The sequence below is a fragment of the Syngnathoides biaculeatus genome, chromosome 8 (genome assembly GCF_019802595.1).
Source record: "Syngnathoides biaculeatus isolate LvHL_M chromosome 8, ASM1980259v1, whole genome shotgun sequence".
Lineage (NCBI taxonomy): Eukaryota > Metazoa > Chordata > Actinopteri > Syngnathiformes > Syngnathidae > Syngnathoides > Syngnathoides biaculeatus.
In genome coordinates this window covers 24979299-25007052 of record NC_084647.1, presented here as the reverse complement: position 1 = coordinate 25007052, position 27754 = coordinate 24979299, and the positions used below count along the sequence as shown (strand labels likewise).

The 27754-nt window shown below is 40.7% G+C and overlaps 1 long non-coding RNA gene across 1 annotated transcript; it reads left to right on the top strand.

Annotated features, from left to right (window-relative positions):
• Positions 1-51: 51 nt before the first annotated feature.
• Positions 52-27115, top strand: LOC133505173 (uncharacterized). The gene is made up of 3 exons (XR_009796166.1): positions 52-246; positions 25581-25748; positions 26219-27115. It is a non-coding gene; the product is annotated as an uncharacterized LOC133505173 (long non-coding RNA).
• The last annotated feature ends 639 nt before the right edge of the window (positions 27116-27754 follow it).

Genomic DNA, 27754 nt, shown 5'->3' with positions numbered 1-27754 from the left:
AAGTTCAAAGCCAAGGCTCTTTTCTGTGGGTGTAATGTAATTCGATGTGTGTGTAATGAGCTGAAGGAAGAATGAAAGAGATTCTGTCACGGTCAGGTTTTCGTGGAGTTGGAAGGCAAAATGTGGAGAACCCAAGTGCAGGGAAGCGAGGCAGCAATTTAAAACAAAAAGTTTCAATTTCCCCCCAAAATAGGCAAACGAGGATCAAGGTATGGGATATTAACAGCAATGAAAAAGTCTAAACAGGTAAGAAATGAAAAATGTTATTGTTTTGAGTTGTGGTTGTTGTGTTTTGAGAGTGGTCATGAATGAATTCAACTCATATCTCAAAGCAGCACTGTATACTGTATTTTTGTCAAGTCTTTCCAGTAATAGTGTGAAGTTAAAATTAATCATAAATCACACTTTAATCATGAGAATAATTTATCGTTGATACATATATTACCTTTTCTTTTTTTAAAACGTACAAATGTCTGTTTTAAAACCCCAATGTGCACCTTGTACATAAAAACTTGCCGACCCCAAACCATACACCAGCATCCATCAATACGTTTCAGTCTCATCAAAACATGTTATTGTGACGATGACCTGTTAACAGTGTTTAAGTTGGAGTGAGTCCAGTCTTGTCCTCGCTTCCTCTCCCTGGCGCCCGGTACGAGAACGCGTGTGCAAACAGTGTGCGTCATTTATGGCTGGAGTGTGCCTCTCTTGTGTTTGCTGACCCTTTGATAGTCCCTTTGAAAGCAGGCCCTAGGAAAACATTTCTTTTTTTTTTCCCCCAACCCGAGATGATTTCATAAGGACTCCAGTCAAGGCTGACTTGTCCACCTCAAAGGAGGCAGCAGTTAATAAAGTTAAAGTCCGGCTCGACAGTAGCGCTTTACCATACGAGCTTTTTACGTGACGTTCCCAGCGTCTTGCCTGCGGGGGCCTGAACGCTGAGTGAGCGGGACACAATGGAGATGCCGGATTAGCCTTTGTGGGAAGTGACAAGTTACGATGGGGTCAGGAGGCCTTTTTCGGTTGGGGCTTACCTGGGAAAATAGCAATTCAGTCAAACCCTGCTTTGTTGCCATGGTGATAGTGCCTCACACCATTCGTCTGGGCGCAAACAAGTCGAAACATGCTATTAGCTACTCAACCCTGTGATGATTTCCCTCCTGTAATTGTTCACATGTCATGGATTCATACAGAGATTTTGTCAGGAAAAGGCTAGTCACAATTTTGTTTGGATCCCATCTAAATTGTATGGCGTTGAGACAAAAATAGAATCTTAAAATACTTTTTTTTTTTTAAATTTGAGCTTAATTTAAACAGCAGGTGGCAGTAGTGTGTATGTAGCATTATTTGACCGGAACAAGGTTAAAGCTGTTCCTTGAGATATGAGTCTCATTCAGTGACCTCACTAAAAAGAAAAAAAAAATCCTTATTGAAATGATTTTAAAATGCCATTAATCTGTTGCAGATGCCCCCCCAAAAAATCAAAAGAACAAATTTCAGTATGTTTTTCAATAATAAAAATATCACTCTATGTGATTGTACTTTGCAAAAAGAACAAAGTAATGACAATTAAATGGAATTTAAGAAATGTAAATGCCACTTATCATCTTAAATTCAACGGATATTTTGGCATTGTATTCAAAACGCAGAGTAAGCACATTTGTGAGGAAATTGAAACAAGATCATTATCTCAATATTTGTTTTTTCCATAACATTTTTGTTTGGTGATCTGCCAAGAGGTTTTTTATAAAGTAAACTGTGTGCTTTGGCTCAATAAAAGTTGGAAAACACTCAACAAGATAGTGTTGAATGCTGATATATTACAACGTGGTTGACCCACGACCAGGCTTTTGAAGTAAATTTACGCAATGACTCGAGCTTGAATTCTGATTAGGCTGTTCATTATGACAAAAGTGCACCCCCAGGCTACGACAGCGCCTCTGCAGGGAACCCCACCACAGCACGCACACCCCCCCCCCAGGCAGAAGCGAGCTTGACTGGGCCTCAGTGGGAGGCGCTGAGCTGCTGGCCATCGGTGGCGGAAAATGAAGAACAAATTCTTAAATTTTCTATTTAAGTAGGTTTGAAAGATTCATTTTTGTGGAAGAACAGTCAAACCACTGCTTTTTTTTTTTTTTTTACACATACTCTGCCAGTGGCATTCCTACCTACAAGGCAGGTGTGGATGAGGGAGTCTTTTGTTGCATCTGTTCAGCCTTCCATAAACACCGCATATGGACAACATGTGGTGACATCAACTCTGGCTCACGTGGAACGTTTTCACGTGAGGGCTCTTGCCTTTGTTGTGTAAATACGCTCTTGACTCGATGCCAGTTCGAGCGTTGCCCCCTTGATGCCGTGACTGACACGCCTCTGCAGCTTTGATCAGCAGGCGCGTAACAACACACAAGTGTGGTAATCATTTTGTTTCATTTCCACTGTCCATTGCGCTGTACCTACAATACGTGCTAGTTGAGCTGGTTGGAAAATGAATAAATGCATGCTAATATTCGCTTGCGTTTTTGATGTGCCTTATCAGAATCCAAATAAGAATCACCTTTATTTGCCATGTCAAAAACACGAGAAATTTGCCTCCAATAGTTGAAGTCAGTCTACTACGACAGCAGTAATCCTGTAGCAATTTAGAGCAGATTGATAAATGACGAATACCTGGCACAGTGACAATTGTGCAAATGGTGGAGTCTTCAAGAAATCTAAGCAGTTTAAAATGATGAAAATGCGGTAATCTGAAATGGTAATAATCTACAAAATTAACCATACAAAGGTCAGTCAATTGCTACAGAAGGAATAGCAGACAATATTCCATCCATTCCTTTTCTTAACTGCTTATCCTCACAAGGGAGTACTGGAGCTTATCCCAGCTGTCATCGGGCAGGAGGCGGGATACACCCTGAACTGGTTGCCAGCCAATCGCAGGGCACATGGAGAAAGACAACAGACAAAGTCTTTTAAGATTCTATTTTTGTCTCAACGCCATACAATTTAGATGGGATCCAAACAAAATTGTGACTAGCCTTTTCCTGACAAAATCTCTGTATGAATCCATGAAACGTGAACAATCCCACCTAGGGGCAATTTAGAGTGTCCAATTAATGTTGCATGTTTTTTGGGATGTGGGAGGAAACCGGAGTGCTTGGAGAAAACCCACACAGGCACGGGGAGAACATGCAAATTCCACACAAGCAGGTCCGGGATCGAACCCAGGACCTCAGAACTGTGGGGCCAACACTTTCCAGCTGCGTCACCGTGCCACCAGTAGACAACATTGATTTACATTTTCAACTGTCAGTCATTAGAAATCTATACTACTTTATTTCAGTAAGAGAGGTCAGTAGTTGTAAAATGAAATGTATTTGTCATTTGTGCAATATTTTGACATCCTTCCAATGGGGTCCCAGCCACAAGAGGACGACACCAAAATGGCGATGCGAGACACACCAAAGTCTATTGAATGGTTAACAGAAAATTGTCACTTCCATACAACCACCCTAATCATGTCATTTCATGTCATTATCCAAGATGCCTATCCTCACAAGGGTTGCGGGAAAGCTGGAGCCTATCCCAGCTAGCTTCGGGCGAAAGGCGGACCACACCCTGAACTGGTCGCCAGTCAGTCGCAGGGCAAATATCGACATCATCACTGAGCGGTAATTGATTCCACGCTGCCCGCACCAAAGGCAGGCGTGTGCGCCACTACACCATCAGCGACTGTCCGCCCTAATCAAATAGGAAAAATAAAAAAGAGCCTTGTGTCAAACAAAAATTGTCTGCTGTCAGAGCGAACATAAATTGCTGGATGTTCTCCATTAAAGTTTTCGGTACTCCACCATAGTCTCCACTCTGCTTCCGCGGTGCAGTTCTGTGCTATCCTCAAGCCACCCCTGAACAAAGTTTTGTCTCATTAACGTGCAGTACATCTGGAATTGCTTAGGTTGAAAATTACAAGCTCGGGCCAGACATTCATGAAAAGCTTGGACTTTAATTGTCCAGGATGACTAAATGAAATGAATGTCTTGGAAGGATACAGCTCACGTCTCTACGTGTGAGTGGTTCAGTGAATGGAAGTTGTAGGTGAATGTTTGCCTGTCGCTGAGCTTTTACCTCGCACACATTTATGGACACATGTACACACACAATCTGCGTGGAGCTCTTTCATTTCCCCGCTAATAATCTCTTCATCATAAAAGTCACCTGGGGGCTGCCGCCTCTGTTTGCGCCAAAATTACTTTCCATGATGTCATTTCGCCCGTCTCTGAACTTTCCTAACAAAGCGTGATCGCTTGCTAAAACAGTGACGGTAAGGAAACACAATGTTGTGTGAGAGTCTCATATAGAGCTAAACTTTTTTTTTTTTTTAATTCAGAAGAATGTAAATAAAGCAATGGAAAAAACTAAATTCCAAAATAACAAACGCAAGAGTTTTGTTGTGTTATAAACAAATCCCTAAACATCGATACATCCCTTCCCCAGAGATATTTTCCCCAAGTAATTTTCACTTCATACAAAACAGTGATGCCTTCAGATGCACATTTTGTTCCGTGACAATGCTCATAACTCAAAGCATTCATCTCTCAATTCAACTCTGCCTGTTCAAATGAATGTGAATGTTAATAATCCGTTCCAGCATCCACTGAAAAAACAATGTCCGTTCCGTAATGTATTTCTTAATAAGAAAGAAAAGAAGCACAAGACAAGAAAAATAATAATGACATGATTAAATAATAGCTCAACAAATTCAATGGACATTTTTTCTTGTGTGTGCACCTTGCCACTAATGGGTAGTATGATACAGACATATGGATATACAGTATATGAAGGAGACATCAAAATTGCTCAGTAATCTGCAATAATACTACTTGTTCTTCAAAGAGAATAATGAATCCATGCCCAAGTGGATTGTAATATTATATGTCTCCATACATTTCTCAACGAATTGTGTTCTAATATTCATTGCTTGAATTATTTTAACACTGTGGCACAACGCTATTCGTTAGCCTGTGTTTGGCAGCATTAACCAACTGTACTTTGAGGCAAAATTACATTTGTTTTAAATACACAACATTTTTGTGTGATTTAAAATGACAGTAAACTTAAAGGTCACCTGACACATAAAGCATAATTTTTTGCATATTTTTAATAAAAAATCAGCTGGAATGGACCCATCTGTTTTTTTCACCACACATCAGGTTGTTGTCGTATATGGAATTTTACATCTCCCGCCATGAAGATCCTCTCGAGGCATTTGTTTTGGAGAAGAACCAGGAAGTGACGTTTTTTTTTTTTTTTGCAATAGCGGGGTCGAGTATTTATATTGGTTTATACCTATTGTACCGGCAAAAAATTACTTTTTTTTTTCAACGTGTCAGCCAAAATGCCGGCTCGTCGTATTGCTGGATTTTGCTCGAACACTCGGGAGGATGGATTTACTCTTCACACATTTCCAAAACACCCGGTTTGGCGTGAAAAATGTATGGCGCAGGTGCAAAGGACGAGAGCTTTGTGGGTTCTGAATGACAGGTAGGTGTCTATAGAGCTACTGTATTTAAAAAAAAAATTGTGATGTGAGACTAATTTGTCGCACAGTTTAAAGCATCTGTTATGTGTGAATTTAGAATAAATCCCCTTGGTCAAACCGGCAAGACAATTTAATCACACACAATATAATACAACACAAAACAACAACAAATTAGAAGTATAAAGACAGCTTAGTAGTGTGTAACAAGAGACAAATAGCTAACTAAACGTATAGTCACCAAGGTCAAAAAACTTTTCCGAAAGCAGTAATAATAAAAAGCTCCATCCGCGTCCGATGACATAATCCTTCTCTCAGAACATAGCAAAAGATCCGCCTTATAACTTCGTAAAGTACGCCGGCGTTGTTGTTGTCCGCTGGCGGATGGCCCGGCGTTAACATGGAGGTGGATCGAGCGGGGAGGTGGTTTGGCCGTGTGCAGGGGAGGAGAAAGGAGCTCCCCCCACTGGCCACCAGTTTCTGGGCACCCCTGAAGTAGTTACTTCGCCCGGCATGGGTCTTCCTGAGTACGCTACATACGCAAGACTTGTAAAAGAGTTACATTGTGTTTCCTTACCGTCACTGCTTTGTATATTTCATCGGGTTCCTTGTCCATCCCTCGGGGAATGTGTTGTTAGTTAGAAGTGATCCGCATATCATTTGAATATGGCTCGAAACAATAGGGTAATATTGCCCTGGTCACTTCAATTGATTGTGAGATGTTCTCTTCTTCGAAAAGAGGTTGTGTGTCAGAAGGGACATTGGAAAAATCTGAAAATGTCTCTTGTTCATCTCCCATAGCAGGTGGCACATTGTCTTCTCTCCCAGCGTGACATCTGCAAATAACATTGCAGGTAATATGGCTGCTACTAGGATGTCGAGTGAGACTTCTGCAACTTTGCGCATGAATGACACGCTCTCTGCTCATTTTTTTTTTCCGAATAGACATTGAAGTGAATAATATTTTATGCAGTTTTCATAACAATATCTATTTAAAAATGTATGTATGGATGTCAGTTGACCTTTTTAGTAAACCAGGCGTGGCAGTGAGCAGTCTGACGTATCTTTTTTGAAGAATTGTTCATGATCTGCCATAGTGCTGCTTGTTGTTAAGTGAGTTGAGTTGAGTTGAGTTCAGTGCCACCACCACAGCGCTCACATCTCAAATTGGAAAAGTAAAAACAGACAAATGACGGCTCAAAAAAACTTGTAGGTTCAGTCACTTGTATCTCATGGCACCACTGTACATGTTTCTGCAGCAAAAAAAGAGTGTCCAATAAGAAATACAATTAAACATAATACACCGCCATCCATCTTTGTACCCTACAGAGTGTTTCACGTTAACAGCTGTTTTGTTTTACAAGTTCACCGCCATCTTTGACCCAGTATCAGAAACCAGGATAATTTGGTGTGGTTTTTTTTTTTTGGAGCACCGAGTCTGTACCGCAAATGATGGGCGTATTTGGGGATGGCGCATCCCTTGGTTTTGTTGTTAACAATATGTGTTGTGATCCTCACATGCTGGGAGCAGAGGCGTGATCATGAGGTGACACACAAATCTGTCAGCACAGAGCCAAAACTGTCTATGAAGGCATGTTTAGTCAGAACAGTAAGTATGTTTACTGCATACTTTTATGTGTATCATTATATATTCACTGTTCACCACATACGCACACATTGAGTTGATTCTTAAACTGAGAGCAGTTTAGTTTTTTCCTGCCTTCCAAAGAGAGCCGGATTGGATTAATAGATGAAAAGTAAAAGAAAGAGCCGAGTAAGGTTTTAATTTCCTGTCAGGACATTGTGTCCCCATGCGCGTTTTTTTACACCATGACTGTCAGTGAAAAAAAATTATGTCCTTCACAACGCTGACTGTGACGTTCATTCAAAAACCACAAAGATTGTCTAAATACTGCATCTCTCTGGGGGCACTTTGAATGCAGTATGTTGCTGAATGACTTGGTTTTTAAATTGGGTATGTTATGAAAATTCAGTCACCCGCTTCAAAGGTTAAACATCCGTTCTCTGAGATAGCAAGCTTGATAGATATAAATCGATAAATGGAAAATACACCCATTTAAATATATAAACATATTCTAACAATTTAAATATATTAGATAAAAATAAATACTCGAAAAAAAAATCAAATATCATAAACAAGTCCAAAACTATTACCCACTTATACAAACAAAAAATAATATATAAAATATTATATTAGATAACCCCCCCACAAAGAATTGCCTAAACAACATATTTAAAAACAACAACAAAAAAAACTTTGGGAGAAAAATTCAAAACGATCGTATGATACAATTGCACATTAAAAGATACAAATATTATAAAATCACAAAAATACTAAATAAAAAAATAGCTGAAAATATTATTAATAATAATAATAATACATAAGGTAGCAAAAATAGTAGACTAATAAAATAATAAAAAAGATTAAAAATAGCAAACACTTGAACTACACAAATCTTTACAGTTAAAATAATGCAAATTGCAGTTAAACAATTATATAATTCTAATTATTATACAAAAAAACCCCACATGATTAAATAACTACAAAATGTGAGAGAGAAATTCGGACAAATTACATAAAAACAATAGATAATATAGATTAAAAAAAATATACACACCAAAAAAAAAATCTAAACTATGAGATAAAATACAACAAAATATATTACACCTGGGGGTGGCACAGTGGATCAACTGGTAAAGCCTTGGCCTCACAGTTCTGAGAACCCGGGTTCGATCCCGGCCCCACCTGTGTGGAGTTTGCATGTTCTCCCTGTGCCTGCCTGGGTTTCTTCCGGGCACTCCCACATCCCAAAAACATGCAATATTAATTGGACACTCTAAATTGCCCCGTGGTGTGATTGTGAGTGCGGCTGTTTGTCTCTATGTGCCCTGTGATTGGCTGGCAACCAGTTCAGGGTTTTCCCCCACCTCCTCCTGCCGGTTGACAGGTGGGATAGGCTCCAGCACTCCCCGTGACCCTCGTGAGGATAAGCGGCAAAGAAAATGGCTGGATGGATATTACACCTGAGTCTGGACAAGAGGCAGAGTAGACCCTGGACTAGCAGACAAGCCAATTGCATGACACAGAGACAAAAAACTATTCACGGTCAAATTCACACATAAGGACAATTCAGAGTTTTGAATGAACGTGCATGTTTTTGGTATGTGGGAGGAAGCCGGAGTACCCTGAGAAAACCCACACCACTCCTGGAAAAAAAAAACCCTGAAAAAGGCTGGGCCTGGATTCAAACCACCTACCTCAGCGCTCTGAAGCAATTGTGCTATTCCAAATAGAGCATTTCCCTCTCAGCCGTCTCTGCTGATCCCTCAGTTAAGTCAGTCTACTGAGCCTCCCTGTCAGTCCAAACAAAGAAGCATTTGGAGAAGAAATTGGGCCAATAAATCAAAAATGCAAGCGACACCGTGCAGCAACACGCCTGTGTTTCTCTGTCCTGTTGACCCCGCAGCCCTATTAAGGAGCCGCAGCGGTGTGTTCGTGGAGGAAGCGGCGCAACCCCAGGCTCCTTCCACCTCCTCCTCCTCTTTTGCTCCACACTGCATCGCACCTTTCCCACACATTGTTGGGGTTCACCTCTGACTCCTGACCCCGGTGAAGTGGGAGGAGGGTAGTTTGTGGGAGAATCAGGGGGAGACCACCCAGCCAGGCTCTTATGCCCCCCGCCTCCTGGTTAAGACGGCAGAGGGATGTGGTGCTGCATGCGACTTGAGGGAATAGCATTAGGTCAGGTTAGGGAAGGGGAAGAAGATCAAAGTGGGAGAAAAATAGAAAGAGCGGGTGATGGTGAAGGGCTGTTCAGGGTCATATTGGGCTAAAGCACTGCTGAAAAACTCAAGGCATGGAAGCCAGATATGGCCCAACGCTGTATTTTATGTGATCCACTATGGGCCTATTTCATGTTTCTTGTTAATAAGTACGTTCTTTTAATTTTGGAAAACAGTCTGTACCAACATTTCCAACAAATACCTTTGTAACATTAATTAGATATCTACATACACTGGTGCCTTCACATACAATAATTAACATTTTTTATTTTTTTTTTTTAGATACAAAAGGTCATTCAGACGATTTTTTTTTTTTTTTTACTCACGAGCCAGAATATGAGCTAAAAGCACTTTGTTTTGGTATGGCCGTGAACGCAACTCAATTCACAACAAGCAGCAGTGTGGGAGATAAACATTTCTTCAAAACAAGCTTCAAGATGCTTATTGCCACTCCCAGTTGAAGTTTACCGTCAATCTAAACATAAAACAAAGACAATTACACAATGTGTATTTGAAACCATATATTTTTTCTTTGAAGTTCACCAGCTTATTGCTAACACAAAATAAGAAATACCATAGACAGGTCGACAAATAGCATGGTGGCGTGGTGTTATACCACTTGAACACAAACAGTGTAGCAACACACATAGACAATGCAACAATATTCACAGGGCAGATATTCTTTATCTTCAGCGAATATTAATATATTATAGCAGCTTAATGAGTCACTAAGTTGCGATGCTCCTCTTGGTTTATTTCTGCATTATACTACCCCTGTCTTGAATTTAAGCAAAAAATGTGGCAAAAATGGGTTCTCTCCTTGCATTCCAATAAATTATGTCATTACTGTGTGTTTTTATAAAGTACAATATAATAGTGTCATTTTTGTGATTGAAAAACACCTTACAATATTTTTTGGGGTGTGGTAGCAGGAGCAGATTAATAGAATTTAAATTAATTTCACAGGAGAAAGGTTGGATTTAAGATACACTTGTTTTGATGTACAAGCTTGGCCATGGAACAATGTCCAAATTAACACAGATACTGTAGTTGACTTCTAAACCCGTCAATGGCAGTGAATGTGTTAATATCAAGACACCACTACGTTTTTGACAGTCACAACCTCTCCTCTGAGGGAAACCGCAACAACCGTGTCGAAAATGCATTTGACACCCTCGCACTAATGGAATAAGCAGTGAGGCGGTAACAAAAAAAAATCAACTGTAAATTTGTATCCGTCTTCTCCTCCCCTGTGGCTGAAAAATAAAGAAACTGTTGTTGGTGCTTTGGGGAGGCTAAGTGATAACATTTGAGTGGGGAGGACTGATGAAGTGACAGATTGTGTCCCGCTGTTGTAAATCTCCCTCTCTTTTATTGGCTCATCCCAAAGTAATCACCCTTTACCCGGGGCATTATTGAGCAGGCAGGAAGCCCGCGAGCTCAAATAAAGCCGCAAAAAAGAGCTGACACTTTAACAAGTGGACGGTGTCACTCACCATCTCCACTTTTCCCCACTTAGACATTCAAACCTTTATTTGCTCTCAATTGGTTGAAGGCCTGACTTCACTTGTGTGGGGGACCAATCATTCTCAACTGCAGTGTCTCAATAGCGCATGTCACTCCACTCGATTGAACACTGCTGCATATTCAATTGAACCGTTTTTTCCATTATTACTGGAATTCGGCTTACTGGGTTACAGACGCGTATGAAGTAGATTGTCAGGCATCCGACAGTAGGAATGGAAGCTATTAACGACTAATAAAGCCGTCGAGTGTACCCGTGACATATGGTTCAGCTTTGAGAGTTTCAGGAGTGGGTTTGAGACCTTTTCAGGGCCATATTTGAGCAAAAAAATAATTATGTAGTTTCAGTACTTGTACCAGTATTTTCAGTAATGTGAATAAGAGAATAAATCAGTAAGTAGTGCTTGTGAGAGCAAAAATATCACTGTATTGTGTAAGAGCGTTTCACTATTGTGTATGAGAGTGTTTCAGTAGTATGCGTTTCAGAAGTGTGGATTAAAATGTTACTGTAATGTTTGAGTGTTTGAGCGGTGTTTGGGTGAGAATGCTTCAGCAGTACGTTACCGCATTTCAGTCGTGTGTGTTTAAAAAGGGAAATCCAGTGGTTTGCATTAAGAATGTATCCAATAAGTCATGTATATGTACTCTATTTTGACAATGTGATGTTAAATTCTCTCGTGTCCGGCTGTGACGTGTACCGTGCTGCAACAAAGGCTCAATTACATGGGACACCATTTTTACCCAGTGCTGATTTCTCGGATTTATCCTCATCTGATGAAGAAATAGCAGTATTGGTTGATCAGGAAGACGGAGGAATACGGCCGAGTGAGCTCCTGGCTCGGCGGGAAGCAAGCTCACGGCTCCGCCGATCTGTATGTAAGTATTCCTCCATCTTCCCGATCAACCGATACTGCCATTTCTTCACCAGATGAGGATAAATCCGAGAAATCAGCGCTGGGCATAATGGTGTCCTTTGTAATTGAGCGTTAGGAACGGCACGTAACACGTCACATACGCCCACGTAGGTCATGTGACTTGCGAAAATGGCAGTGCCCCTGAAAATTCACAATTGTCGATAAAAATCTTCTCGAAACACTATTAAATGAGAGAGGATTTAACATCACATTGTCAAGCTAGAGTACATATTACATGACCTATTGGATACATTGTAAATGCACCACCGGATTTTCCCTTTAAGTGATGTACAGTAAGTCAGCAGGAACAAAAAGTTTAAAAGTGTGTGTGCAAAGCATTCCAGTGAGTGTCAGTGGGAAAAAAAGCTGTGATGGGATTTTAGTTGGGGTTGTGAGTACGCTTCAGTAGTGTATGTGAGCAAAAAAATTGTGTTGAGTGTATAAGAGTATTTTAGTAATATATAAGAGCAGGGGGGAAAAAAAAACAGTAGTTTGGGTGAGAGCATTTTGGGAGTGTGTGTGAGAGTGTTTCAGTTATGCAGTTGGGTGACAGCTGGGATATGCTCCAGCACTCCCGCGACCTTTGTGAGGATAAGCTCCGCCGATAATGGATGGCTGGACGCAGTCCAAAACATGCATTTATTCTTTCATTCACATAAGTATCTTCCGTAGTGCTTATCCTCACAAAGATCGCAGGTTTGCTGGAGCCTATCCCAACCGACTGGAGGCGAGGAACCCCCTGAACTGGTCGCCAGCCAACCGCAGGGCTGCAATACACTGTTGTCACAAACATTAATAGACAAAAGACATGGTTTTATCTGCTTTTAAACTTTAAAATCGAATCATCTACGGTAGCTGTGTGACAAGTTGCCCTGTCCCGAGCTGGAGTCATGCAGATGTGATAGGAACAAAGCAAAATAAAGAGTGACACAATGTAAAGAGCGCCACAAAAGACGATTGAACACAAAGACATTTTGACTGAGCAGGAATGTGCCGGCAGGTAGTGCACGGGGGGCCCAGGAAGTAAGCAGCAATACAATAGCGGCGCATGTGTGTACGTGTGGTTGTATGTGTGTGCTTGCGCATGTGCGTGCTCACGGGGGTTGGGAGGTGTATTGGTTTACCTGCTCCTCAGCACGGAAAGTCACGCTGGGAAGGGAGCTGCATCAATGGCGGCCATTCACAAAATGCACTGGAATGTGTGTGCGTGTGTGTGTGTGTGTGTGTGTGTATGTCCATGATCAGTTGGTACAATGTAGGCCAGTAAATCTCAAAACTTTTACACCAGGTACCACCTTCCTCTCCAAATACCATCATCATCATATCCAATATGAAAAGCTACTGTATAATTATACATAGATTGAACATGCGCTTAAAGGTCAAGTTCTAAAATAGATATTGAAATGAAAAATATATATAACAGTATTCACTTCAATGTCTATATGAAAAAATAAATATGAGCTGAGAGCGCGACATCCATGCGCAAAGTGGCAGAAGTGTCATTCGACGATATCCAAGTGGTTGCCATATTGGCTGTATCTACTGTCCGTGATGTCACCCCGGTCATTCGTCATTGAAAACACGCTGTGGCCCCTACTGTGGGACACGACCCTTCAGACACGGAAGCTCTTTTCGAAGAAGAGAACATCTCACAATCAAGTGAAGTGAAGCAATATTACCCTATTGTTTCGAGCCATATTTAGATGATATGCAGATTACTTCTGACAACAGACTCCCAGACAGTATGCATGAACCAGCCCGGCCGAAGCCGTGCTCGTCCGTGAGGCACGACGCGGAAGCCTTCCCCGGCGAGCCCGACGCAGAAGCCATCCGATGCGCACATCAACACATTTGGCACCCCTGTCATACGTATGCGGATCTTTTGTTACATTATGAGAGACAGATTACGTGGTCCCCCCAAACTATTATTTTTTTCAATAGCTCTATACACACCTACCTGTCATTTGGAACCCACAAAGCTCTCGTCCTTTGCACCCGTGCAATCCATTTTTCACGACAAAATGGGTCTCTTGGAAACTTATGAAGGGTAAATCCATCCTCCCGAGTGTTCGAGCAATATCCAGCAATGCAATGAGCCGGCAACTTGGCTAACACGGAGGAACGAGTCTTACCGCAGGTAAAACGAATAGAAACAAACGAGTCCGCTTGAGCACGCACCTGCCTCCAACGTCACTTCCTGCTGCTTGTCGAAAACAAATCCCTCGAGAGGATTTTCATTGTGGGAGTTACAAAAAGCCTTAAACGTCAAAATCATGTTTTGTGGTGAAAAAAACGGATGGGTCCATACCAGCTGCCGTTTTTCCATTAATAACATATTAAAAATCATCCAATTTATGACACTTGACCTTTAAATACAAGGGTGCCTTGATAAACAAGTGACTTGAGGAGTTTTTGGGAGATTTGAGGTTTTGTTTGGCCACATTTTTCTTTGCTTGAATTGCAAGCAGAAATTTGATTTATGAGTGCTCTTTGGTGGAAGTGAACATGCAAACTCCACGCAGGGAGGGCCGGGACTGAACCCAGGACCTCAGAACTGTGAGGCTAACGCTTTCCAGCTGAGCCACCGTGCTGCCCTAAATTTAAACATATTAATTGAAATTTTAAAAACTGTTCCTACATCACTGTTCAAAAACAGTTCTCAAAGATGAAATGCAAATGTGATGCATTTGAAAGTTAAATACAACTGACTTGTACTTAGCAAATGTACTGGATTAAAAATAAAAAAAAAACAATCCACTGTGATTTCATTCTGTACTCGTAGTATTTTTCAGCCATGTTTGGATTATCTGAGAGCTTTTTAGCAAAGCAAAGCCAATTTATTTATATAGCGCACTTCAGACACAGGGTAACTCAATGTGTAAGTAAAAAAATAAAACATTTAGACCGGGGGAGTACAGAAAAAGAATATAACTGTCTGAATGCAAAGCTGCTCTGTAAGTAGATTCTATCAGAGTGCATTAAGAAGACGTTTTGGCAAACCATCAGGGAGAATTTTGTGGAAGTGTTGGCGGTTAGACAGCGTTTAGACATTGAGGTCACGATGATTAGCCGACCAGAAGCCACGAAGGAATCATCAACACGTTGGAGGGGATTTCTTCGCATTCTCTTCCTCACAAAATACTGTATGCCCCTTTTGATATTCTCAAGTTTGACCATGTGTCACAAAGGCAACATGTACAAATGAATAAATACTGTACTCCAGAGTCTATAAACAACATATATAACAATAATGCCCTGCTATTATAAACGCAAACAAATAAGCAAGCCATTTTAGGACCTGAAACATCTTTAAAAGGATTCAAATAGATGATTTTCTACTCTAATACAGTGGTTCCACCTGTAAAATCACCTATAAAAATATATACCGCTCACTTTTAATCACCTTGTTGCACGTCGTTCTTGCACGTCCAATTTGGGTGAGACGCAGAGCCGAGAAGACGCGAGTGTCAAAACCCCGACAGATGTTGGAGTGTAACCTAACACGAGCCCCCCTCGTGTGTCACCAGTGACACAAGATGAGGGTCACTGGGACCAAAGCATGTGACCCTGCACCGCAGCTCATGAACATGCCGCGTGTGGTGATTTTTGTACTTTGTACTTTGTATACGTGCGCAGCCCGCTTGTGACACACGATAGTGCCGTGGACATATTTGTGGCACTTGCCAGATGATTCCCACGCTGAATGATGCAAGGTGATATGAGGAGGGAGTTCTTATATCAGATGCCGTCTTTTTATCCTGTAAATTATCACACGCGAGCAGTTGTTGGCACTTCGCATGAGGATAAGTCACTTTAAACCACAAGATTTATACACATAGCCGCACTTGAACTAACTTGGATTGTTTGTGCCTTTACTGGAGGAATTTGATAGACTGTTTGATATTGTAGTTTCACAATAATTTGTTTTGATTTGGCCATCATTTGCTGCCATAGTGGATTAGAAATGAAACAACGTGATTGAAGTCTACACTTTCACAAAAAATACATCGGTGCCTTGATTTGCGTATTTAATTTGAAACTCAAATCACTTGTACCTCAGATCAGTTCTGTTCAGTTCCTATTCCTCATAGGAATGCCATTTTCATTTGTTCCAGTCCCCCTTCCATATTTTTTATAAAATTAAATAAAATAGCACTGTACTGTATTAAAGAAACATATATTGATAATATAAGTAATTGCAACACTTACATTCATTTTCTTAGCTGCTTATCCTCACAAAGGTCGCGGGGAGTGCTGGAGCCAATCCCAGCTGTCAAAGGGCAGGAGGCAGGGTACACCCTGAACTGGCTGCCAGGCAATCGCAGGGCACGTGGAGACAAACAGCCGCCCTCACAATAACACCTAGGGGCAATTTAGAGTGTCCAATTAATGTTGCGTGTTTTTGGGATGTGGGAGGAAACCGGACTGCCCGGAGAAAACCCACACAGGCACGGGGAGAACATGCAAACTCCACACAGGCTGGTCCAGGATTGAACCAGATCTTCAGAACCCTGAGGCCAATGCTTTACGGCTGCACCACCGTGCCGCCCATTCCAATTCAATATATGGAAATAGTATTTGCATTAATTCAATGAACCTTATGCTGATCCTTCTGCTGAGCACACCTTGGTCCCCAGGTGCAGTATAAGACACACATAAATACTGCACATACATAATATATATTACATAGATTTGACACAAACATGTGGAGAAAATTGTCACTACAAAGTCTAGGCAAAATCGGTCATTGATTATTGTTATTACGTCACATTTGTCTGTGCGTATTTGTGCCATTAGTATTCTAATATTGGTTGCTTCAAATGTTTTAACACTGCAACGTGGATGCTAGCTTTGTTAGCCTGTCTATGGCATTTCGCATTCTTTGCAGCATTAAGTTAATAAACTTTCATAAGATTCTGATTAGGATTTCATATGTGGTTTGGTTAAATACGTGAAATGTAATTTGCGTAACCCTCTTACTATGTTCATTTTTACAGCACACTTCAACTGGAAGTGGCATTAATCAGCTTTAGGGGAGCACTTGAGATCTATTTTTTTTTTAAGAATTGCTCACTATCTGCTGAACTGCTGCTTGTTTTGAAGTCTGCTGCCGCAATAGCGTTTGGGTAGCATTGTTTCAAGAGTAAAGGCAATGTTGCGAAAAGGAAAGTTGGCAATATTATGCAAAGTCATGAAGCCACGGCCAAAGCACTTATTTTTTTCTAGAGAAAAAAAGTTGGACTGTATATACACACACACGCACACACAGTCAAAGTCCATTCACATGACAGTGTGCATCACAACAGCACAATACATCTGTGGTCACTCGGCGGTGTCATGTCGTGTCAGTGGGCTTAACTAAACAAGTGTGTTTTCGTTCGTGTTATCTGTGTGTTTTGTGTGTGTTTTGTGTGCGTGTGTTCCAGTAAAGAACCCTGTTCTCCTGATAAGTTGACGCCGAACTAATCTCTTTAAACGTCTTTCCAAATTATACGGCGACGTCACGACTTATAAGTAAGACACAAACTGAATTTAAGTACTGTACACTCTACACATTACAAGAGAACCAGGTCGTAGTGAATTTATGACTTTTTTTCCCTTTTCCTCTTCCCTTATCAGTAAATTTTGCTTCTTGCGCTCCGCTTTACTCCCACCACATTCTCCGAAAAATGTAAGACTAGGATGGAATTGCACCTGTCTAAATGTGTCTTAATGTGAGTTGATCTTATGACAATGTGAAAAAAGTCATAATTTCACAAGAATAAAGGTGTAACATTGCAAGAAAAAAGTCTCATTTTTTAACGAAAATAAAGTCATGAAAAACAAAGTCGCCGTTCATGTGAACAAAGCTGTAAATATGGAGAAAAAAATCATAATTTTAGAATAATGAAGATGTCATTTTACAAGAATAAAATAATGAAATTTTGAGAACGAAGCTGTAATATTAAAAGAATACAGTTGTAATGTTTGAGAGCAAAGTTGTAATTAGTTGCAATATTACAAGAAAATATCATTGTTTTTAAATAATGAAGTCACAATTTCAAATGATCAACGTCGTAAAAGGGCCTAGTGTTTTACGAATTTGGCTGTCCAAGAGTTTCAAGAAAATGTAATAATGTTATAATGGCATAGTAATTGAAGAAAAAGCTGTAAATTCACAAGAATGAAGTCATAATGTTCAAGAACAAAGTTGGAATTTAATGGAAAATGTTTTTGTTACAAGAATAAAGTTGTACTATAAGAAGTATGCCATGATATCAGAATCAAGTGGTCATACTATAAGAAAATGTCATGATTTTACGTAAATGAGTTGTGATGCAACCAGATAAGTCATGATCAAATTATAATAATGATGTTTCAAGAATAAAGTTGGAATGGTACAAGTATAAAGTTAGAATAGTTTGGGAATAAAGTTGTAATAGTGCAAGAATGAATTTTTATTTCTTTGAGAAACAGTTTCAAAGTTACAAGAATGAAGTTGAGTTGTACTTCTGCGAGATAAAGTTCTAACATGACAAGAATATGATATTATGTGGTGAAAACTCCTGAATTCCAAAGTTATGAAAATAAAGGCATAACACTATTTGGGGAAAGAATAGAATAAAGCTATCCTGGAATGAAGTCACAGCTTTGTAAGAATAAGTTGTAATTTCAACAAATGCACAAAAGAAACAAGAACAAACGCACTTTTGAGTTACTCACAAAAATAAACAAATCAGAATGTTATTGAGACTTGATTCTACAGCTTTGCAAAGGATAGTACAGGAAACTACATCTGTCGTGAATGTATGATTTTACCTCGTTTCGCTTGCTTTCCTTCCCCTGTATTCTCCATCTCATCTCTTTTAACACTCCCTCACCTCACCCCCCCCCCCTCCAAGATGGGAGTGCCAATTATGCTTCTCCTCACCATCCCTCCCCCCCCCCCATCCTGGTTATGTCACACTCTCCATCTGCAGCCCCTCTGGGGGGCTCCCGTCAATCGGCGGCTCATAAAACCGCTCTCATACTTTCCATCAGGTCATTGTCGCACAAGGTGTTACGATTTGGCTTGCAGGGCCTCATTTCTTTGAACTGCGCATGGGTGGCACAAATCAGACACCCTTGCTTTGCTTCTAAATACATTCAATATGTTGGAAGAGAAGATCTGAAAACACACACAAGAATATAGAAGTGTGTCTACTGTATGTATGTATGTATATATAAAATTGCTGTGACTGTCAGATGGTTCAAGCATCTGTTTCACTGTTTGAAGTTTCCTTATGATGTGGGCGGGGCGTGACATCAGGGGGCTGGAGGAAATGCTTGCTAACGACAGTTCCCTCCCTCACTAAGTCCAAATTGACAATTTTTTGGGGTTGTGCTACTTTGTTGTAAGTTAGCTTTGCTTAGCTTCCATTAAAAGGCCCATTGACCACTCCATATCAGTGGTTAGAGCGTTGGTTTGGTAAACCAGGGGTCGTGAGTTCGTATCCCACTGGGGCCTCCACTCCCCGAGAGGGGTTGCGTCAGGAAGGGCATCCGGTGTAAAAACTGTGCCAAACAAATACGAGTCATCTGAGATGACACAATGTGGCGACCCGTAATGGGACAAGCCGAAAGAAGCACACTTAGAATGAGCAAGCTGACGATAGCTAAACTCTGAGCATGAGTCTTCGCTGGATATCCCAAATTCCAAAAGAGCTTGGTAACATTTTTTTAAACCCAGAAAAAAATGATAGATTGACTTTTCAAAGACACATGCAGATGACGAGCTGAGCATCAACAACACCACTGGACACACCCACAGCATCTGAGAGCTGAGACGTGGTCCTTACACATACATTTATGATGACATCACCACAGTCCCAGGATTCCCTTCTCCGCCGTCTTGTGTGTCACTACCGTTAATTGGAAACTGAGGTATTATTTAAGCTTTTACATACTTCTCGATTTTCTTTAAATTTGATCACCTTGTTTAACGTGGTGTATTGAATTTATATGACATTTTTGGGGGGTTGGGGGCTGATTACCGCCACTTTAAATCAGGTTTTTACCTTCCGTGAATGTTAAGGAAGCATTACAAACCCACCCAAAAAAAAGTGAAAGTCTGAAAAGTGCAATGTACACATTTTTATCATTATTATAATTGTTCTTCTTCTTTTCTTTTCAGCTTGTCATGTTAGGGGTTGCCACAGCGTGTCATCTTTTTCCATCCAAGCCTATCATTAGTATCATTGTTATTACTAATAATTATGAAAATGAACACATTAAGAGACTACATATTACAGGACTCAGTTTAAAGAAAGGAGAGGTCTCCATGTTGCCTTTTGGGATTTAGTTTTTCCACCCCTGGTGTGCACTATAAAACCTCTTAAAATAATGATTGCTTGAAAATCTAGGATATAGAAGCGCAAATGATGAACCGCAATATAGCGAGGGAACACAATAGGAATAACACAGCTCCTCTGGGCCTATATTCGTGTGACTGGAGTCTGAGCCAGTGTGCGTATGTTGAAGTGGAAGTGAGAGGTTTGTTAAAAGCATCAAGACTATAAAATTGCCAGATTTGTTCGAAACGATGATGTAGTCGCGCTAATTGCATGAAGTGCGCCTTCGGTCTGACAGTGTTTTGTTTGATTGGAGTGGATGGGTAGGAAGGGTGTGATGGGGGGAGGACTTATGTAACTGATGGAAGGACAGAGTCATGCAGAAGTGGGGGCAAATGTGCAACACAAAAATGCCTTTTCCATGCTCCAACATGCCAAGATACGGGAATGCCGCCTCGTGTTTAGTGCCACAGAATCATCAACCGCCCGCTTACAACTCTACACAAAGACACCCTGTGTCAAGTTTGATCCGAATAGGAAATCACACACACACACACACACACACACACACACACACACACACACACACACCACACACACACACACACACACACACATAGGAAACACTGACATGGAAAAAAATCAATTCTAGGGTAAAAAAAAGAAAAAACTTGGTATTAAGTAACATTTTAATGTCATTCAAATGTCAAAATAAGTTCACCACAGATAGCATCCAGATGTACTATAAATGCAATTTGAATTCAATACATTCTCAGTTTTGTTTTTTTACACCACATACCACCTCAAAAAAGTACTTACCTCTTGAAGTACCACCATCATGACCGAGATTATACTATGGCATTGTAGATGGCAAGACAAATAATAGTCCTTCAATTTTGCAGTATAGTGTTACAATGACAGTAAGGCAACCTTATTCTCAATGTATACTATATCTCATATTATTGTTAGTCACTGTAATGTTCTACACACTTTGAATTTTAACAATGCATTTAAATTTTGGAAAACCAATATCTTTTTTTTTTTCAATTTTAATGTATTGCACACAAAAGTGAAAGAGCGGCGTTTTCAACTCCTCTATAAATCCCTGTTAGTTGTATTTATGAAAACTATCAACATCAAAGTGACGTGATAGTAGTAAAGGATAAATATAATCTTCTGTCTCTGGCACATCTTGTACCTCTAATAAACTGCTAATTATTATTATATTTTAGAAATCATTGAGCCTAAAGCAAACCAACCAATCAGACCCACAAGGGATTGCGGAGGACCTGTCAATCGATTCCAGAAACATACTTTGCTGAAACTTTACTGTTTTCAAGCAACGGCACAAGACTAAATAGGTTTAGCAGCTCAGGCAACTGAGGATTGAGAAACAACATTGAATTTGCAAAATTTCTGCTTGACACGTAAGTTTAGCACTTCTTCTTGATTATTTTATTGACTGTATATTGCCATAAATGAAACTTTAAGATGATAACGTTAAGTGTTATAGTGACACTCCACTACAATAAGTCATGCTACTAATGTAGCAGCTGTGGCTAATGTCAATTTGTTTACAGTGCATGTCTTGTGAAACGTCAATTAGGGGTGGGGCTTTGGCAAAACATTTGAAGGTCGGAGCAGTGAAGTGAGGCTGCACTAAGATCTTGTTAATCGTATCTCAAAACTTCAAACGTCCACATTCAATTCGAACGGGCCTATGAAAAAAAATAGTTTTGAGCCAAAACACAACAAAATTTAATAAAGAAAAACACAAAACTGTCATGAGCTGGCGGCATGGAGGCAGACTCAAATGCAGGACTCTGAAACGAGGGCATGGTATTGAGCGTGGTTTTATTCCAAGTCAGGGTTATAAACGGTGTAGCAGTCCGACAAGGCAGAGGCACAAAAACGCTGAGCTTGTGAAAATGTTAGGCATGAAACAAATAAACCAGACTGATATAAGGAAGCTCTCTGGTTGAGATTACAAATCAACACTGGTTCAGGCGCCTTTCAGTGACGGTTGGATTCCATCACGTGGTGACAGAGTTGGCCGCTTAACAAAAGAGGGGCTGAGTATTGTTGTCTGTCCAGACCCTTGAGTGTCAGACTGACACTGTGATGACAACACCTGGTCAACATGTCACAGGTCTCAGTTAAATTCAACTCAACCAGCAAGGCAGCAAGACTATGCTCGCAACAGCATTCCGCTTTCAATCAAATATGACAGCCTCTACTCCTGATATTAGATTGTAGCCTATCAAGTGACACACAGCCATTCAGACTGTCTACAGTATTTTGCTTGCATAATCTCATGTCTGGAGCTAAATTCAGCACGGGGATTCTTGGGTCATTTTATGTCCGCTCTGTGACATTTAAACCAATCCATTCACAAAATTATCATGCAAAATATCAGAATGTACACTTCTTGTTTAAATTACAGCAGATAAAATCTAACTATAGATGATTCCCAAGTATTATTCAAAATACCAAATAACCCCTAAAATGGCTTTTTTAGTAGTGTTGCACTTAAAATATTTCCTAAATAAGCAATAATCCACCCATCAATCTATTTTCTGAGCTGCTTATCCTCACGACGGTTGCAGGAGTGCTGGAATCAACCTGAACTGGTTGCCAGCCAATCGCAGGGCACATGGAGACAGACAACAGTCGCACTCACGATCACACCTCAGGGCAATTTAGTCTCCAATGAGTGGATGTTTTTGGGACGTGGGAGGAAACCAGAGTGCCCGGAGAAAACCCACGTAGGCACAGGCAGAACATGCAAACTCCTCACAGGGCTGGGATTCAAACCCAGATCCTCACTACTGTGAGTCCAATGCTCTAAAAAGTTGCACCGGCATGAAGCAATAATTAATCAATATAAGTAGTGAACGATATCTGACGGAATCTGTCGGCCTGTGCCCTGATCAAATTCTGAAAATTTGCATTAGATCGGTTATCTACTATGAGAGGTAATGTCAGCAAGATTTGAGACCAATTTTCTCACACCAAATTTTCACACCGCTGGGCACATCTCCGAAAGAACACCCACCCATGCTCTTGTGCAAAAATCAAGACATGCCTGTTTTTGCACTGGCATCCAAAATAATAGAGCCCACTGTCTACAATGGAGTGAAAAAGTAAAAACTAAAGATGCATGTGCATATCCTGCTCGTGGTATTGTCCTACCAGAGTTGACACTGGCACTGTTGTTGAGAATTTGGGAGCTAAACTAGCCTGAGGGGGTTTTCTTCACTCAGGAAAATAACATATAAACACTGTCACAGCAGCTGACTGTAACCTTGTGCTGGTGTCTGATTAGTGCAAGGAGAAGACAGGAGGCGTATGCACTTGATTTCTTACACCACCACTCATGTCTGGAGTGTTACAATAGATGGATGGGCCTCTGTTTATCTATAAAAGTGATTGATAGGCATTACTGTTCTCTGTCTAATCCAGTCCTCAACACCACCCTGAACACTGACATAGATCTATTGAAGTGTGGCGGATTGACGTCAGAAGGAGCACCACTGACTCCCTCAAACGCCAGCGCGTCAACACACAATCACACAAAGGACCCGCTGCTGAACGTGTATATACACACACACGCACACACACACACACACACACACACACACAAAACACACACAATCACACAGAGACGGCTTGTTCCTCGAGCGCCAGCCCTGAGACGCCACGCTTCTACATTTCAAAGGCCAAGGTCAGAGCAACGCGCATTGACCAGGAAGTTACGCAGTAATGAGGCCAATTTGGAGGCTGTGGCTGGGATGGTATTCCATTTCTCATTCTTGTGCTTCTTTCCAAGGATAAAGCCTCACTTTGTCCTCATAAAATCATCCGCAAAAATGTTGACCACGGTAAACACATGCACTTTCCTTGGACTCACAAAAGTTGGACACTGTATGTTAGTATCAGTGAATAAAATTCACTTACACCAGAGCCACTGGCACCCAAGCTAAATTACCACTTCTTTTCAAAACTTCACATTCTGGGATGTTTTTACAAGTGGTGACCCCTAGTTTCATGGACAAGGCCATCTTGGAAATGGGAGATGGCCCACCCTTCACCTTGGTTGATCATTGATATGCAAGCATTTTTTTCAAAGAGATGTAAAGAGTAGACAGTAGTAGTTAAATCGCAACGGCAACAATGGTAATGCAAACTTGTCGTAGGACATTCCCACCTTTGTGTAATTCTGTCATAATAACCAAAGTAGATGACATCGGCATGCAGCTCTGTAATACAATGGGCCGCGTACTTGACTTGATTTCTAGCTGTTTTATGATGTAAGTAGTTCAAAAGTTGTGACTTTGAGTTGAACCAGAGTCAAATTATAGTCAACTGTTCACATAATGGAACTTTACAATGGTTATAAAAAAGTGGGGGACTTTTTCCTGAATTGCACTTCTAAGTAAAGTTGAAACTTTGGCTCTCCAGATTTCAACAATTTCATATGGACAATCAGAATTACAATACATTACACCAAACAGCTAACGCTTTAACAAGTAGGACAATGGAGCAGCTGACGGCCCACATGAAAATCTGAAGCAATGGATTATCTTGCAATCAAACACACTTCATAGCTTATAGTCATGGGCATGACAGCTCTATTGAGTGTACTGAATCATTTCAATCATCCATCCAACCATTATCCTCACAAGGGTCGTGGGAGTGCCGCAGCCTTTACCCGCTATCATCAGGCAGGACGCGGAGTACACCCTGAACTGGTTGGCAGCCAATCACAGGGCACACAAACACTCACAATCACACCTTTGGGGAATTTAGTCTCCAATGAATGCATGTTTTTGGGATATGGGAGGAAACTTGAGCTTTCAGAAAAAAAAAACAAACATGCGGGCACGGGGAGAACTTGGAAATTCTGCACAGGCGGGGCCGGGATTCAAACCCCAGTCCTCAGAACTGCTTTACCCAGTCTAACTCATTTGAATCAATTCTTTAAAAACATTTAATTGAATCGTTCTCGTCTTTTTCATAAAATTATTCAAGTGCTTCCTTACTTGGAAGAAGTGCAACACAGGAAAAAAAAAACATTCTAGGTCTAGGCAACATGGTGACACGACTGGTTGGAGCGTTTGCCTCACAGTTCTGAGTGTGCCTGTGTGGAATTTGGTAAAGGTTGCCACCCCTGCCAAGACTCTCGATTCAGTACTTGAAATGACGGTTTTTGTGTTTGAGTTACATAAGTCCTTTTTTCACGTAACATAATGACTACATGAAACATGAGCGCAATCGGTCAGCCAGGAATTGAAGAGGGCAGCTCTGCTACCCACTATACAACCAACACTATAAGGTAAATTTGAGTGTTGTGGTTTTTCCCCATTAGAGACAAATTATAGTGATTTTTTTTTTTTTTTTAGTGACAACACTGTAATGCAGGGGTGCTCAATGTGTCGATGGTGATTGACCAGTCGTACGCGAGGCAGTTTTGGTCATCTGTCTGGTATCTTGTAGCCCAACAGAAACTGTTCTGGAGGATCAGCACCATGGAGGCTAGGGAGCCGACGCCTGAACAAAAGGGGAAGGGGGAGCCCCCGAGCTGGGGAGCTAATAGCAAGAGCCAGGAAGCAAGAGGAGCTAAGAACAAAGAGGCAGAAGAGTCGGGGGTAAAATACCCACAGGGTGAGTTAAAGAGAACCAAGGATCAGACAAGATTGCACCCAGCAGCTTGAAGCTAGTCTACTATTTTGACCCATAAAATTAATTCAATATCATATATTAATATAAAATAAACTAAATCATGCCCTCTTTACTCATAGATCAAACATATAGAATGACTGTTTAAACTTTAGTCTTAGCAAATCAACTGCTGATGGTTCAATCATATTTCATGCTACTTGGGCTTTCAAATCACGACCAACAGTTCTCAAAGTTTTGCAGCCGCACCCGTAAAGTTGACACAGTGGCACGGGAAAAAAAAAAAGCATACATTTGGAATATTTCTGCAGACTTTATGAAATATCAACAGACATTTAGCTTTGGTTGACAACAACTTGAAAGTCCATGAGTTACAGGACTTGCAGTGCCTTGCGTACATGTTTGAATGTTAAGCAAATAGTCCATTGCTTTGTTTGTCGATCTGTCCCTTTCAGCTGCTGTCTGTTCAAACCAAAACTGACTGGAAACCAAGATTACGAGAGGATCTACTAATCACCTTTGGGTCCAGAAGCTGTTGGAGTGTCTGATTGTTTTTGTTTCCATTGCTCGGTAGCACCAACCTGAGGGAAGAAGCTGGAGGAGGTGGTGACCAAAATGTGGAAGTTCCAAGATGATTTTTCATGCTTTTGTCTTAGTTCTGGTAGTGTGCGAATCCTAAAAGGTGGCTTGTAGGGTAAAGACTTTTTTTTTCGTCAGTCCTGATGTCTGTCAACTACAACTGTCTGTTGCAGTTCATTGACAAAATAGCATCACCCTCTTGGAGATTTTCAAATCCACCTGATTTGCAAGCCATTGGCTGTGTATTACCGTTTGCATTTAATAACAAAATAATGCATATTTGATACGGCGGCATGGTGGTGCAGATATAGAGCAGTTTTGAGGACCAGGGTTCAAATCCTGGCCCCGCCTATGTAGAGTTAGCGTGTTCTCCGCGTACTTGAATGGGTTTTCTCCAGGGACTATGGTTTCCTCACACATCCCAAAAACATGATAGCTAGGATTGGCTCCAGAACTCCTGAGACCCTCGTGAGGATAGGTGGCTCAGAAAATGGATGGATATATGACATATATGACTTAAATCATGCCAGACTCATTTTGACCTGTTATGCATACAATGGTAGGAAAAAATTCTGATGGAAAGAGGACCATTAACCTAAAAATGTCCAAACTCTCAACCCTACATATTCTCAGATTTCTGTCTTCCATTAAAACAGATTGACTATCGATTAATCAAAAATATAATCCACAGATGAATTGATAATTAAAGTACTTTTATCCAAACAATCAGAGCCTGTGATTCAGTATTTGCACTTAAAGAGATCATCGACAAATCAAATTGTCAGGTAAATCAAGGATCTACATAACAGAAGTACATTCCAAGTTTACATGTGAAGGCCAACATTTACTTCACCTTTAATAACATTTGTAGAATAGCATCACACATCTCCAAATGAAATACTGCATATATTGAATAAATAAAATATTCAATATCTAATCCACAGTCTTTTAATCAATTGAATTGTTATTGTCAACTGAACTCACCAGTGAGTTACAACAGCTCTGCTAATTTTCTCCACAATCTGTTCTTTTCCACTGTTTTTATCACTTAGTGCTAACTCATTTAGGACTTTCGTCAGCATTTTTATCTGTCATTCTTTAGTGGGAACTATCAGTGCTTGTGTGGGCCTTCACTGACCCTGTTTACCAAGCGCTCCGTCACTCTGTTCCCGTAAAATCAAATAAAGTCAATGAAGTAAGAGAGAGGATTAATTGGGTCAAGAGAATTGAACCGTTCTTCCTGCACGTGTGTTGTGTGAAGAACTATTGGCCATTTGAAGACTGCAGTTGTTTGTTTACATTCAAACTCATCTTGCAGAAAACGTGAGGGATGTCATCCACGCTGTGAGATTACAATTTCAGTGGTTCGGCTATAGACATCTATAATCCCGGTGGCCTCATGCTGCTCGTTG